The 16,749-nt window shown below is 42.6% G+C and overlaps 1 long non-coding RNA gene across 1 annotated transcript in view; it reads right to left on the reverse strand.

Annotated features, from left to right (window-relative positions):
* The window catches only part of LOC109902356 (uncharacterized), a 113,559-nt gene extending 97,321 nt beyond the window's left edge, over positions 1-16,238 (reverse strand). The window contains exon 1 of the long non-coding RNA XR_004203640.1: positions 16,058-16,238. This is a non-coding gene — a long non-coding RNA (uncharacterized LOC109902356). The remainder of the gene's footprint in view (positions 1-16,057) is intronic.
* Positions 16,239-16,749: the final 511 nt, after the last annotated feature.

The raw sequence follows: 16,749 nt of genomic DNA on the forward strand, positions 1-16,749 counted from the left end.
ATACTACCATTTTCTTCCCTAATGCCATGCATTACCTTCCTACTCTGTCTGGCCCTAACCGACTTAAAGAACATAGCGGAACAAGTCTCATTGTGTTCTAGAAAGCCACTATGCGCACGCTCCAGGAAAGCTCGAGCCTTCCGCTCCTGCAACTCCCTGAGCTGCGCCTTTAGGGTAGCGGATCTCTCCCAGTCAAACGACCCGCCGAGGTTGCCTGCCTCATACTCGAGTTCAATTAACCTTTGGATACGATCCACCTCCCTCCTCTCCTCCCTTTTTTTCCTCTTGCAATACCCTATTATAAAAGCCCTAATCCTCACCTTAACTAATTCCCACCACTCTAACACCCCCTCGCACATGGACCGGAGGCCTTCAAGCCTCCAAAAGAAATCATAAAACCTGTCAACAAAAGCCTGCTCCTCCAGCACATCCCGATCTAACTTCCAGTACCCCCTACCAAAGAGGCAGACTGGAGACCCCACCTGCAGGAGCACCCCGTCGTGATCCGAAAAGAAAACAGGCAACAGCCGCCCAGACAACTTACCCAAAGACCTGGGTACAAAAATATAGTCGAGCCTCCGCTCAACCCCCCTGGAGTTGCGCCATGTAGGACCGGCCATTTTCGGAGTAGTGTGCAGACCACCATCAACCAGACCATGGCAAGCCATTAGCCTGGTAATGGCGCCTGCACTGCTATCCCCCCCTATTCCTAAATCTGTATTAAAATCCCCCCCTATCACTAATTTCCTATTTGTGACACACAGGGGCGTCAGACAGTCCACCATCTCCCTCCTGTCTGCCACCACCTGTGGCCCATACACCACCACTAATCTAAATTTACAATCCCTTATCGTGACATCCACCCCTATAACCCTCCCCTGCATTACCACAAAAGAATCCTCCACTTTTACCTCCCTGTGCCCACACAAAATCCCTACCCCCGATGAGTGCACCCCCCCAATACCCCAAACCGACTCCCCCTTGTCCCACTCCCTCTTAAACCTACTAACATCCCCTCCATCCCTCAGGTGAACCTCCTGTAAAAAACAAAAATCAAACCCCACACCCTCCAAATAACTAAAAACCGCCCTCCTCTTAACAAAATCCCTTAAACCCCTTACATTTAAAGTAACAAAAGTAAAATTAGACCCCATGAAAGAATCAAATAAAATCATGTAATACACTCAAATTCTAAACCCAGACAGAAAAAAACAAAAACAGGAGACTCACCCGATGCTCCCCTGCTCCATATCTACCGGTGAAAACACCATCCGTACTCCCGACATCCCCCCCACTTCCTCCATCTCACCAACCCAGGATGCAGGAATAGTGTTTGGCTCCGGGGTGCCCTGCACCCTGGGTCTACCCCCACAATCCTCCCCCTCCCCAGTGCTGCAGCTGGATTGGAAAAAAATCGGGGAGGCTGAGTCCCCAAACAAAAAAACTCCCCACCTCCTCCTGTACCCAGTCCTGAGTCTTGTTAGGTGTGTCCCCACCCAACAGAAGTTGAGGGCCTGGGGAAACCAGCAGCAACCCAGAGGTTTCTCCCACCCCCATCACTCTCTTGGCCATCCCCTCCCTCTCACTGTCGGCCAATCGCACCCTCCTCTTCATTCTCTTCTTTGGTGATGGCGGTAGTGGAGAGATACCACCCTCCCCCCCCACCAGCTCCTCCACCATACCCCTCATCTCTTCCACCAGGGCACTTTCCCCCCAGTCCACTTGCTCTTCCACCGTCTCCTTCTCCAACACTCCTCCCTCGCTTTCTTCTCTCTCATGCTCCTCCACTCGGTTGCCTTCTTCCGCCGCTTTTCCTGGTTCTCCTACTCCCGTGCCTTCCGTTTCCTTCTCTCTTCCATCCGCCGCTTCTTGCTCCTCCTCCTTCCTTGCGGCCTTCCCCTCTGGACCTGTACTCTGGTCATGAGGCTTGCTTCCTTCCCCCCCTCTTCTTCCCCCATCCCCCGCTCCTGCTCCCCCCCCAGCCGCAGACGCATATGACCGCTGACGAGCCGGGCACCCCCGCCACAGGTGTGCTGACGAGCCACACCCGTGGCACGCCTTAGGCTTGTCACAATCCTTCGCCTCGTGTTCCTCAGATCCACAAAATCTGCATTTTCTTGTGCTGCACGAGGCGAATATGTGGCCGTAGGCCATACAGCGCCTGCAAAATGGGGGCTGACGTGTATAAAACAACGTCCCCCTGTCAGCCCCTAGGGAGAACATAGCAGGAGGATGGAGGTAGCCACCATGTCCCTTTGGGTCCTCTCTGAGGAGGGCCTGGAAGCCTCTCCTCCCATTCCAAAACCCAAGGGAGTCTTTGAGGTGCCTTGCTGAGGAGACGTTATCCATGTATCTCCCCAGAAAGGCCCTCACCTCTTCATCCTTAACGTATGGGTTGTAAATGTTGACAGTTACAACCCTAAAGTTATTCTTCGCCAGGCTTGTTATTTCATAGTGGCTCATCGGCCTCTCGCCTCCCACTGCTCTTGCCCTTCTCAGGATATCATCGTGTTTCTCCTCTGTATATAGTGCCACATCGTATGCTCCCTCCAACGAGTTGCCTTGGAAACAAAACACGTCCTTCACCGTCAGCTTTAGAATCCCCATCAATATTATCCTTCCAAAAGTTTCCCGTCCTAAAGGCTCCAACTCCTTTTCCTTCCAAGCAAAACGAATCGTGTTGGCCAGCCCAATCCCAGGGACCGACCGTGTTGATGTATTTAGCACCATCTCCGCAAGGAGAATGGCGCTCGTTCTCTTCTCTTCCAAAACAATGAAAAAAGAAAATCCAAAGTGACTGAGCCTAATCTGGTGACAACTAACACAGAGACAGGAACAATCACCCACCAAAACACTCAAAGAATATGGCTGCCTAAATATGGTTCCCAATCAGAGACAACGATAATCACCTGCCTCTAATTGAGAACCAATTCAGCCATAGACTATGCTAGAAAACCCCACTAAGCCACAATCCCAAAACCTACGAAAAACCCCAATACATAAACATACCACAAAATAAAACCATGTCACACCCTGGCCTGACCAAATAAAGAAAGAAAACACAAAATACTAAGACCAGGGCGTGACAACTGTGTGCATTTTGTTTTCTTCAAGTCGGGCACCATTTTAATCAGAAGAATCTCCTCTTTGTAATTATGTATGTCTGGGCAGCGAGTTTGTCGTCGATCGCTAGACCATAAATAGTCAGAAGATGTATTTTCCCCTACTTTCTCATTATGCAGACATAAGCACAGTTGACACCATCGAGGTGTGGATGTTTACTTTCTACACAAGTAGTTTTTTCCAGTTTCGTCTGACGAACAGATTGTAGTGGTAAAATAAAAAGGATACATTTTTTTGTGCCATTTAGGCGAAATGTAATTCTAAGCATCACTCCAGTCAAAACAGGCTCTGCGAATGTTCGATTCCATTAATTTGCTATGGGCTCGCACTAGGGTTCCAGCTTAGCCAACGTTCTTAAGCCGTTTTTCAGCCTTGGGTGAATTTTGACTCATTCTATTGTCCACCCTATAGATAGCCAGAGCGAATTTACGAAAGCCCCCGAATGTCCATTGAGAACGCACAACGACTATACCATTTAGCTAAGCTAAGTATGACTGGAATAATCAAGTCAATAAACGTTGGGTAGTTAGATAGCTACCTTTCCAGTATATTAACTGTAGGCTAGGTAGCTAGCTAACATACCAGTACATACTGCTGTAATGATATGCTATGTGGTTCGTAAAGACAGCTTAACTAACAAATTGCAGCCAACATATTGTGTAAGGTAACTTATTTGAAAAGTCATTACTTTATTACATTGAGTAGCAAGCTACCCCTTAGTCGTTAGGGCAGATCTGGTCTGTGATAGTTATTTTTTCACATCTAGCTCAGCTATTAGACAATTCTTTAGTAAAGGTTGAATAGTCTATTGTTCAGCTATTAGCCCCACTTCCCAACTTGCAACAAATTGTTCTTGTTCCCATCTCACGCCTTTCCCTCTATCCATCGGTCTCTCATCTGCAGGTATGTTTTAATGTGAGAGAGGATGCCAGTTCCATCATCGCCACCTCACCCACTCTTAAGATAACCAGCAATGGGTCCCCAGTTGGCCCGATGGTTAGGAGACACCGCAATTGTGGTGAACTGAGAGAATATTAGGGTAGCACTGTAATTAATTAATCATATGCTGTCTGCCGCTGTTCTTACCGCTTTCCCTTTCTGTCTTCTATACCTCTCTCCCCACCTCATCTTTCTTCCTTGTTTTATAATTCACACCATATGTGCATTGAAGTACAGATTGAATTTGTATTTATAATATAATATTGCAATTATTATAATTATAATGCATGTATTATGTATTTATAACACCTGGATAATGAACTTCTTTCAATAAAGCGTTTCACATTCTCCACTGGTTGAAAGTAAGTATCTCATTGAAATATTATCCTGTGTCCTCAGATTAATGCAGATGAAGGGAGTTAGATATGCATCGTTTTTTTTCTGTATATATGAATTACAAATGTTTCTAGTCTATTGCATAGTTACAATGTGTAATCATTGATGTCCCAGGAGCAGGAATGGTAAACACTGTTGCAGTGTATAATTGTAATACATACATGCAGACACAGCATCATTCAAAGAATAGAGTTTGATACACCTGGTATTGGATATGACTGAAAAAGAATGTCTCAGAGATTCATACCTGAACCACACCTTTATTTGCCAAGGAAGAGTACATGATCAGTGAATATATACAATGTACAGGCCACAATGTGGGAATCTCATTGGTAGTAATAACTACACTACATGTATATAGAACTTGCATCCTTGGCACAATAAAGTTATTATATTCTACTCTATCCATAGGCTTGATTAATGCCATTCAGACTTGAAGTTGATACAACAACTATGATAGCTGAGGTTCATAGAAAGGTTCTGAACAAATATTCATACCAAACGTTTCAGGGTCCAGCCACAGATCGGCAACATACTGTAGCTAGCTACGCATCCATAGGCATACAGTTATTTTTATCCTCCACTACACAATAAGCAAGTCAATACACTGCTCCAAAAAATAAAGGGAACACTAAAATAACACATCCTAGATCTGAATGAATGAAATATTCTTATTAAATACTTTTTTCTTTACATAGTTGAATGTGATGACAACAAAATCACACAAAAATTATCAATGGAAATCAAATTGATCAACCCATGGAGGTCTGGATTTGGAGTCAAACTCTAAATTAAAGTGGAAAAACACACTACAGGCTGATCCAACTTTGATGTAATGTCCTTAAAACAAGTCAAAATGAGGCTCAGTAGTGTGTGTGGCCTCCAAGTGCCTGTATGACCTCACTACAATGCCTGGGCATGCTCCTGATGAGTTGGCGGATGGTCTCCTGAGGGATCTCCTCCCAGACCTGGACTAAAGCATCCGCCAACTCCAGGACAGTCTGTGGTGCAACGTGGCGTTGGTGGATGGAGTGAGACATGATGTCCCAGATGTGCTCAATTGGATTCAGGCCTAGGGAACGGGCGGGCCAGTCCATAGCATCAATGCCTTCCTCTTGCAGGAACTGCTGACACACTCCAGCCACATGAGGTCTAGCATTGACTTGCATTAGGAGGAACCCAGGGCCAACCGCACCAGCATATAGTCTCACAAGGGGTCTGAGGATCTCATCTCGGTACCTAATGGCAGTCGGGCTACCTCTGGCGAGCACATGGAGGGCTGTGCGGCCCCCCATGGCAAATGCCAAACGTCCTGCACGGTGTTGGGCTGTAAGCACAACCCCCACCTGTGGATGTTGGGCCCTCACACCACCCTCATGGAGTCTGTTTCTGACCATTTGAGCAGACACATGCACATTTGTGGCCTGCTGGAGGTCATTTTGCAGGGCTCTGGCAGTGCTCCTCCTGCTCCTCCTTGCACAAAGGCGGAGGTAGCGGTCCTGCTGCTGGGTTGTTGCCCTCCTACCGCCTCCTCCACGTCTCCTGATGAACTGGCCTGTCTCCTGATAGCGCCTCCATGCTCTGGACACTACGCTGACAGACACAGCAAACCTTCTTGCCACAGCTCGCATTGATGTGCCATCCTCGATGAGCTGCACTACCTGAGCCACTTGTGTGGGTTGTAGACTCCGTCTTATGCTACCACTAGAGTGAAAGCACCGCCAGCATACAAAAGTGACCAAAACATCAGCCAGGAAGCATAGGAACTGAAAAGTGCTCTGGTCACCACCTGCAGAACCACTCCTTTATTGGGGGTGTTTTGCTAATTGCCTATCATTTCCACCTGTTGTCTATTCCATTTGCACAACAGCATGTGAAATGTATTGTCAATCAGTGTTGCTTCCTAAGGGGACAGTTTGACTTCACAGAAGTGTGATTGACTTGGAGTTACATTGTGTTGTTTAAGTGTTCCCTTTATTTTTTGAGCAGTGTAGTTAGCTAGCTATGTTACTTCAGCTGCATTGCATGGCAAGCTTACACAATTGTACATTCAATTTGCAGTAAATGCTTTAGCTAGCTAGATTCTTTACATCCACTGTTTCACAAGACGAAGCCTGGTTATCTCAGGACATTAAACACAAATTACAAATTCATTCTCCTAACACTAGCTAGCAGGCTAATGTTAACTAGTCAGAGAACTTGCTAAATTTTCGTAAATTAATTTATAACTAAAAAATATGCACAAAAGTGTATCTCTCCATTAACTAATATATTCTTCTCAATTGTACATTTTATGCTTGACACGTTATGATGTTATAACTACTTACATTTGGTTCCACCGTAATGTTTTGTCAGACATCTTTGTTGAAGAACGTCACCAGGGACGGGTGGCTTGCATCAAAATTCGTCAATGGAACCACTTGATATGATTGGTCATATAAAAACATTGGGACCCAAACGCATAATGAGTGCTCTAACTCCCCCTTGTGGTGGTCTGGAGATATGAAGCCTGTGACGCTGGGTACTTCTAAGTTCTGCGGTGCAAGCTCGCAACTTTTAACCTGTTGAGTGTAGGGGGCAGTATTTTGATGTTTGGATGAAAAATGTACCCAAATGAAACTGCCTATTTCTCAGGCCCAGAATATGCATATAATTGTCAGATTAGGAGAGAAAACACTCTTATTTTTCCAAAACTGTCAAAATATTGTCTGTGAGTATAACAGAACTGATAAGGAAAATCCAACCAGGAAGTGCTGTTTTTCTGAAAGCTCTCTGTTCCATTGCCTGCCTTCGCTCCATTTAAAGGGATATCAACCAGATTCCTTTTCCTATGGCTTCCCCATGGTGTGAACAGTCTTTAGACATAGTTTCAGGCTTTTATTTTGAAAAATGAGCGAGAAGATCACATCGCGTCATTGTATGGCTGGGTGCCAGCAGCGTTTTGCATATGCAAAAGCTTGGAGCAGACATTTTCTCTCTCTCTCTTATTGAAGAAGCTACATTATCAATGATATATTGTAAAAACAACCTGAGGATTGATTATAAAAAACGTTTGACATGTTTCCACGAACTTTACGGATACTATTTGGAATTTTCATCTGCCTGGTCGTGACCGCTCGAGCCTGTGGATTTCTGAACATAAGGCGCCAACCAAATGGAGGTATTTTGGATATAAAAATCCTCTTTATGGAACAAAAGGAACATTTATTGTGTAACTGGGAGTCTCGTGAGTGCAAACATCCGAAGATCATCAAAGGTAAACGATTAATTTGATTGCTTTTCTGACTTTCGTGAGCAATCTACTTGGCTGCTAGCTGTTTGTAATGTTTTGTCTACTGAGAGATATGTCCTTACATAAACTCGTGGTATGCTTTCGCCGAAAAGCTTTTTTGAAATCTGACAATGCCAGGTGGATTAACTACAAACTAAGCTGTGTTTTGCTATATTGCACTTGTGATTTCATGAAAATGTAATATTTGTAGTAATTGAATTTGAATTTGGCGTTCTGCAATTCAGCGGATGTTGACGAAAATGATCCCGGTAACGGGATGGGTGCATCAAGTTTTAAAGGAGGAACCACTGTATGTGTGCCATTCAGAGGGTGAATGGACAAGATAAAAGATTTAAGTGCCTTTGATCAAGTTATGGTAGTAGGTGCCAGGCGCCCTGGTTTGAGTGTGTCAAGAACTGCAGCGCTGCTGGGTTTTCACTCTCAACCATTTCCCATGTGAATTGTCCACCACCCAAAGGACATCCAGCCAACTTGACACAACTATGGGAAGAATTGGAGTCAACATGGACCAGCATTCCTGTGGAACGCTTTCTACACCTTGTAGTCCATGCCCTGACAAATTAAGCCTGTTATGAGGGCAAAAGAGGGAGCAACTCAATATTAGGGTGGAATTCCTAATATTTTGTACACTCAGTGTAGTCCAACTGTGAAACTGTGAAAGGACACTTCTTAAGACACTTGATATATACAGTGGGGCAAAAAAGTATTTAGTCAGACACCAATTGTGCAAGTTCTCCCACTTAAAAAGATGAGAGGCCTGTACTTTTCATCATAGGTACACTTCAACTATGACAAACAAAATGAGGAAAAAACATCCAGAAAATCACATTGTAGGATTTTTAATGAATTTATTTGCAAATTATGGTGGAAAATAAGTATTTGGTCACCTACAAACAAGCAAGATTTCTGACTCCACAGACCTGTAACTTCTTCTTTAAGAGGCTCCTCTGTCCTCCACTCGTTACCTGTATTAATGGCACCTGTTTGAACTTGTTATTATAAAAGACACCTGTCCACAACCTTAAACAGTCACACTCCAAACTCCACTATGGCCAAGACCAAAGAGCTGTCAAAGGAAACCAGAAACAAAATTGTAGACCTGAACCAGGCTGGGAAGACTGAATCTGCAATAGGTAAGCAGCCTGGTTTGAAGAAATCAACTGTGGGAGCAATTATTAGGAAATGGAAGACATTCAAGACCACTGATAATCTCCCTCGATCTGGGGCTCCATGCAAGATCTCACCCCATGGGGTCAAAATGATCACAAGAACGGTGAGCAAAAATCCCAGAACCACACGGGGGGACCTAGTTAATGACCTGCAGAGAGCTGGGACCAAAGTAACAAAGCCTACCATCAGTAACACACTACGTCGCCAGGGACTCAAATCCTGCAGTGCCAGACGTGTCCCCCTGCTTAAGCCAGTACATGTCCAGGCCCGTCTGAAGTTTGCTAGAGAGCATTTGGATGATCCAGAAGAAGACTGGGAGACTAGCATATGGTCAGATGACACCAAAATATAGCTTTTTGGTAAAAACTCAACTCGTCGTGTTTGGAGGACAAAGAATGCTGTGTTGCATCCAAAGAACACAATATCTATTGTGAAGCATGGGGGTTGAAACATCATGCTTTGGGGCTGTTTTTCTGCAAGGGACCAGGACGACTGATCCGGGGAAAGGAAAGAATGAATGGGGCCATGTATCGTGAGATTTTGAGTGAAAACCTCCTTCCATCAGCAAGGGCATTGAAGATGAAACATGCCTGGGTCTTTCAGCATGACAATGATCCCAAACACACCGCCCAGGTAACGAAGGAGTGGCTTCATAAGAAGCATTTCAAGGTCCTGAAGTGGCGTAGCCAGTCTCCAGATCTCAACCCCATAGAACATTTTTGGAGGTTGAAAGTCCGTGTTGCCCAGCAACAGCCCCAAAACATCACTGCTCTAGAGGAGATCTGCATGGAGGAATGGGCCAAAATACCAGCAACAGTGTGTGAAAACCTTGTGAATACTTACAGAAAACGTCTGACCTCTGTCATTGCCAACAAAGGGTATATAACAAAGTATTGAGATAAACTTTTGTTATTGACCAAATACTTATTTTCCACCATAACTTGCAAATAAATTCATAAAAAATCTTACAATGTGATTTTCTGGATTTCTTTTCAATTTTGGCTGTCATAGTTGAAGTGTACCTATGATGAAAATTACAGGCCTCTCTCATCTTTTTAAGTGGGAGAACTTGCACAATTGGTGGCTGACTAAATACTTTTTGCCCCACTGTATATGGACACAATTGCGTGATCCAGAACACGAAAGGCTCCCAGAGACCACATCTTTACAAGTCTGTTAGTTTCCATGTTTTTACCCACACCCACCCACGAAGAAAACATTTTAGACACTTATGCTCTGATAAATCACACGACATATCTGAATGGCATGAATGCTCTCTCTTCTCTCCCTATCTGAATCCTGGCCTCCACACGGCCATTTAGACAAACAGAGAAATGCTGCTGGGAAACTGAAATCGTAAACATCTGCTTCAGCGTAGAGATTGGGTCTCTCCAGCTGATCCCCTGCTTATGCCGCCCTTGTGTAGCATTGACACTGAAAGAGCACAGCAAAACAAATACTGGGTAGCAAATAGAGAAAATGACAGTTTAAAAATGGGTGCAGTGAAAGGCGTGACACTTCACTTCAAACACACCTGCCTGGTTTGACAGTGGGGACAGCGGTGTAAAGTAACTAAGAAATACTTTGAAGTATTACTTAAGTCATTTTGGGGGGTATCTGTACTTCACTATTTATATTTTTGACTACTTTTACTTTTACTGCACTACATTCCTAAAGAAAATATGTACTTTTCACTCCCATACAGTTTCCCTGACACCCAAAAGTACTCATTACATGTTGAATGCAGGACAACAATATGGTCTAATTCATGAACCTATCAATATAACAAGTTGTCATCCCAACTGCCTCTGATCTGGTGGACTCACTAAACACAAATACTGCATTTGTAAATTAAGTCTGAGTGTTGGAGTCTGCCCCTGTCTGTCTGTAAATAAATAAAAATACAAGAGTGACAGAGTGAAAAGAAGGAATACAAGAAAATCATGTCACCTATAATTTGATGTATAGCATTTACTTTAACTTTTACATTTCAGTTAAAGTGTATTTTGTCCACCACCGTACTTAAGTACATTTAGTGGGGCATTTTTTCTCCTCAAAGACAACTGGAAGTGAAACAATTGGTTTGAGTTGGGTGTCGCTAAAGAGCAATTGTGGTGATGCACCAAGATGTGTGTTGCATGTTTTCTCTTGATCTCTACCAACATGGTGTCAGTAGATCATGATGGGGAGTCAGAGATTAGGAGATACTGCAGGAACTAAAAGTCTACTGAGGGCTAAAAGCCTAAGACCTCCCTTATGGAAAAATAGTTTGTAAATCTCATTCTACAGAAGGTATTGTTTCCATTTAGTTTTTGTTCAGTTGTCATGTTCGCTCGGTCATACATCTGGCACAGGTTACGTAACATAATGTCGACCCAATCTCAAGGATTTACAAATGTGTCTAGTGGCTGAACTCATGTGATTACACCTCAACTCTAAAAATTGTGCATATCATAATTAAAGAATGCCTATGTAATCCCAAAACACTGTAGATACACTGAGTGTACAAAACCTTTAGGAACACCTTCCTAATATTGAGTTGCACCCCCTCTTGCACTCAGAACAGCCTCAATTATTTGGGGCATGGACTACAAGATGTCGAAAGCGTTCCACAGGGATGCTGGACCATGTTGACTTCAATGCTTCCCACAGTTTTGTCAAGTTGGCTGGATGTACATTGGGTGGTGGACCATTCTTGATACACATGGGAAACAGTTGAGTGTGAAAAACTCAGCAGCTTTGCAGTTCTTGACACACCCATACCGGTGCGCCTGGCACCAACTACCATACCTTGTTCAAAGGCACTTAAATATTTTGTCTTGCCCATTCACCCTCTGAATGGCACACATACACAATCCATGTCTCAATTGTCTCAAGGCTTAAGATTTTTATTTAACCTGTCTCCCCCCTTCATCTACACTGACTGAAGTGGCACTCAGTGTATATCATTATGAATCCATAGTGTCGGTAGCTTTTAGATGTCTATCTGGATTCGCTATGCACATTTAGGTCAACCACTTGGCAAACAAATTATTGGCAAACGTTATTGGCCAAAGCAGGGTTGTTTTGAGGAGGGTTTACTTTGAACAACATTTCTGTTATCCTCACTCTCGTGTCAACAACAAACATCAACAACACACAAACTGTTGACCTAGTAGCTCCTTGTCTGTCAGGGCAGAGTGAATCATCATGGGAGTTAAGAGTTTAGTTTGAATGATTTTTTCATATCTCTTTCCAACAACAACCCATGCAGTCCCTCTCTATCCAAAAATAGAAAGCATTTTTCACCACATTTACTTTACATAACAAATTGCCCACCGGTGCATACAAACACATTGATACAATGGCCATCTACAACTCCTTAGGCTGAATGCATCTTCATGGTGCCAGACTCAAAGAGAATTGTACTGCACACCAAACATTAGCTACTGTATCTTAAGAGTTTTCTCTGTTTGAGATCTTGGTATTTACTGCCATTTGTACCAAGATGAACACTGATGGCCAATGTTAACATGAGATAAGCAACTCAAACTCAGTAAACTAAGTCAATCATCAGTGCAGTGGCAACAGGGAGAGCGCCTACAGAAACAAAAGGTGCTGTTTAAAACCTAAAAGGTTTCTTTGGCTGTCCCCATAGGAGAACCCTTTTTGGTACCAGATAGAACCATTTTTGGTTCCAGGTAAAAACCATTTTGGTTCCAGGTAGAACGCTTTTGGATTCCACAGAGGGTTCTACATGGAACCCAAAAGGATTCTTCTTGGAACCAAAAAGGGTTCTATCTGGAACCAAATAGGGTTCTCCAATGGGGACAGCTGAAGAACCCTTTTTTTCTAAGAGTGTAGAGAGCGATGGGATGTGGCTCTGTAGTGTGGCTCTGAATTACACTTACTGTATGTATATGTACATTGTTAGTAGCACACTGGCCTGAGGCAAGTTTAAGCGTGTTGGGATAGGTAAGGGTGTGGGATTTGGGGGGTCATCCAACTTACCGTCTGGAAAACCCTTGGGTATAGACTGGTGGTCTTGTCATGGTTGTGTTTTTTTGCCCAGTCAATATAGTTAGCACCTGCCATACTGCAGGTTCATTACGTAAGTGTAAGGGTGGGGGGGGGTTAAACTATTGTGTCAGCATCCATGATATTGTTCCAAGTGTGTCACTGCAGTAGATGCTTTGAAACTTGCAACGCTCAAGTCCACAGCAAAATATTGTCGCTAATAAGACAGCAAGCAAATGCAAAATTCAATAGCCCTGGGTGAGATGTGCACTTTGATTTATCTGTTTAAACTCCAGGGAGTCCATGCCCTAATTGTTTTTTATGATCCCAGGCTCGTTTTTTTTTTAACACATACACACATCATTTATCTCTCTTACATTTCGAACAGTAATGCACCACAAACACAAAGACGTGAATGCATTAATGCATAGGTAGGCTAAACCATTATATTGGCCAGATACTCGAGTGGCTGCTCTAACAATGAAAATGCATTTCTTCAAAAATGGAAGACGGAGGCAAGATCAGGTGGGACCATTCTCGTCAATGGAATGTCATGTACGATTGTGACCAACAGGCACAACGGTTTCCACTAGTTACCCCAGCCACAAAGTAGAAATGGGCTATTATCGTAAAACTTCACAAAAACATTTTAAAAAATGTTGATCATATTTTAAGTTTAGGGTTAGACATACGATTGGCAGTGTTATTGAGGTTAATGTTAGGTTTAAATGCACATTTAAGACGATCATTTGTAGGAATAGGTAGGGTTTATGACTTTGTGACTGTGGTAACTCGTGACGACTTGGCACAACTCCGATATCGTGTTTTTTCTCAAAGTTTCCGGGATGTCACATGCCCTACTTATTATGTCAGTAGACCCGTAACAATGTAATCATTACGAAACGTCTATTCGATCAAATAAGCCACACATAGAAAATAAGTCATTCATGTTTTAACCAAATTCTACACGCTCATTGACCTCCATACAAAAACTCATCGCATGGTGAGCGAAGAAATATGAAAAAACGCCCTGTTATCCCTCTCGCTTCACCTCTTCCTCTCTGCCTTCCCCCATACCCACACGTACAAACTCTCTCTCTCTCACCTCCTCATTCAATAATGAGAGGTTTATTGACATGTGAAATAGATAATAATCACTCTCTCGCGCGCTCTTATACATACATATACGCACGTACAAACACGCACAAACATACAAACACACACAGACCGATATTTCTGCGGTAGCCTAATTGAAAGAGATGCAGAACCAAACTGCAAATTGTGTTACAGCGTCAATTTAAAATGTATTACATTTAGATTTTGTGTCACTGATCTATCTACACATGCCACAATGTCAAAGTGGAATTTTGTTTGTAGAAAAGTTTCTACATTTATTTTAAAAAATGTAAAGCTGAAATGTCTTGAGTCAATAGGTATTCAACCCCTTTGTTATGGCAGCCTATAATAACTCCAGGAGTAAACATGTCCTAAACAAATCACATAATTTTGTGTTCAATAATAGTGGTTAACATGATTTTTTAAATGACTACCCCATCTCTGTACCCCACACATACCATTAGCTGTAAGATCCCTCAATCAAGTAGTGAATTTAAAGCACAGATTTAACCACAAAGACCAGGGAGGGTTTTCAATGCCTCACAAAGAAGTGCACCAATTGGTAGATGTGTAAAAAATAAAATAAAAAGTACACACTGACTGTATCCCTTTGAGCATGGTGAAGTTACTAATTAGGCTTTGGATGGTGTATCAATACACCCAGTCACTACAAAGAGACAGGTGTCCTTCCTAATTCAGTTGCCGGAGAGGAAGAAAACTGCTCAGGGATTTCAACATGAGGCCAATTGTGATTTTAAAACAGTTAGAGTTTAATGGTTGATATGAGAAAACTGAGGATGGACCAACAACATTGTAGTTAATCCACAATACTAACCTAAATGAAAAGAAGGAAGCCTGTACATAATTCAAATATTCCAAAACATGCATCCTGTTTGCAACAAGGCACTTAAGTAATACTGCAACAACAAAAAATAATAATAACATTTACATTTTGTCCTGAATACAAGTCATTATGTTTGGGGCAAATCGAACACAACACATCACTGAGTACCACTATTTTCAAGCATGGTGGTGGCTGCATCCTGTTATGGGTATGCTTGTCATTGGCAAGAACTAGGGAGTTTTGGGGATACAAATAAACGGAATACAGCTAAGCACAGGCAAAATCCTAGAGGAAAACCTGTTTCAGTCTTCTTTCCAACAGACACTGTGAGATGAATTTACCTTTCAGCAGGTTATTAACCTAAAACACAAGGCCAAATCTATACTGGAGTTGCTTACCAAGATGACATTGAATGTTCGTAAGCGTCTTAGCTAGAGTTTTTATATCAAATTGGCTTGAAAATCAAGAAAAAATGGCTTTCTAGTGATGATCAACAACCAACTTGACCAAGCTTGAATATTTAAAAAAAATTACAATGGGAAAATCCAGGTGTGCAAAGCTCTTAGAGATTTACCCAAATAGACTCACAGCTGTAAACAGTAAGGTATTTTTTAACATGTATTGTGTCAGGGATAAAATACTCAAGATATATTAGTCTTTTATTTTTCATATTTTTTAAATAAATGTAACACTTTTTCTTCCACTTTGACATTACAGAGCATTCTGTGTAGAGCATTGACCAAAAATGAAAATTAAGTCAATTTTAATCCCATTTTGTAACCCAACACAATGTGAGAATTTTTTTTTCAAGAGCTGTGAATACTTTCTGAAAGCACTGTAAGTAATACAACCACCATACTCTTTGTGAGAAATTGGCAGACATGAACGCAATTTCGCACAATGATTGATAACAGTGTCATCTCTATCAGGTGTTCGTTAATTGTGCCTGCTAGGAGTCCCACAAACTCATGTTTATAGCCTAACCTAGTTGATCAAAGATAACAAAAACAGAAGGCTTTTCCCTACCTTGGAAACGTGTTTACTCAGTAGGCTACTGCTTGGGGATGGGGTCCCGAGTCACAATGTAACCAATTCACAAACTTGCAAAGATAAGTAACAAATCCGTGCATGCTAAATATCCGTCCATATGAAATAACAGCTCACTTTACATCGCTGCTTACCTTATCATCAGAAGAGTAACGACGAACATTTTGGGCTACTCCCGCACTTTGATTCATGTTTCAGCACCTTGGACCGCTCCAATGGTAGTAGAAATAAATACAAATCACCGTGCGCCTTTATGAATCCGCGTTCTCTTTGTATTGAGCAAGCAATGTTGTGTTGGTGATATATAGAGGGCAATTGACCGACAGGGGACTCGTTGGAACTAGTGATGGGTCGTTCGCGAACGAACGGCTCTTTTTGAATGGCTCTTTTTGGTGAAAGGAATCGCATCTGTGAAAGAGCCGTTCGTTTGGCTCCCTGGTTGGCATACTGTTACTTTTATTTAACCTTTATTTAACCAGTTAAATCAGTTAAGAACAAATTCTTATTTACAATGACGGCCTACCCCAGCCAAACCCTAACCAGGACGATGCTGGGCCAACTGTGCAACCTATGGGACTCCCAATCACGGCCGGTTGTAATACAGCCAGGAATCGAACCAGGGTCTGTAGTAACGCCTCTAGCACTGAGAAGCAATGCCTTAGACTCTTGCGCCACTCTATAAGTGCTTTTTGAGCTCCAGACAACTATTATCTGCATATAAGTTAGGAAAAAAGTATCTGAAGGTTGTAATTCCTTACAACAGGAACAATAGATAGTGAGGAGATATACTTTTTTTCTGGTCCACACACATTTGTACAGTGCTTTT

This window comes from Oncorhynchus kisutch, linkage group LG2 (assembly GCF_002021735.2).
Source record: "Oncorhynchus kisutch isolate 150728-3 linkage group LG2, Okis_V2, whole genome shotgun sequence".
Taxonomy (NCBI): domain Eukaryota; kingdom Metazoa; phylum Chordata; class Actinopteri; order Salmoniformes; family Salmonidae; genus Oncorhynchus; species Oncorhynchus kisutch.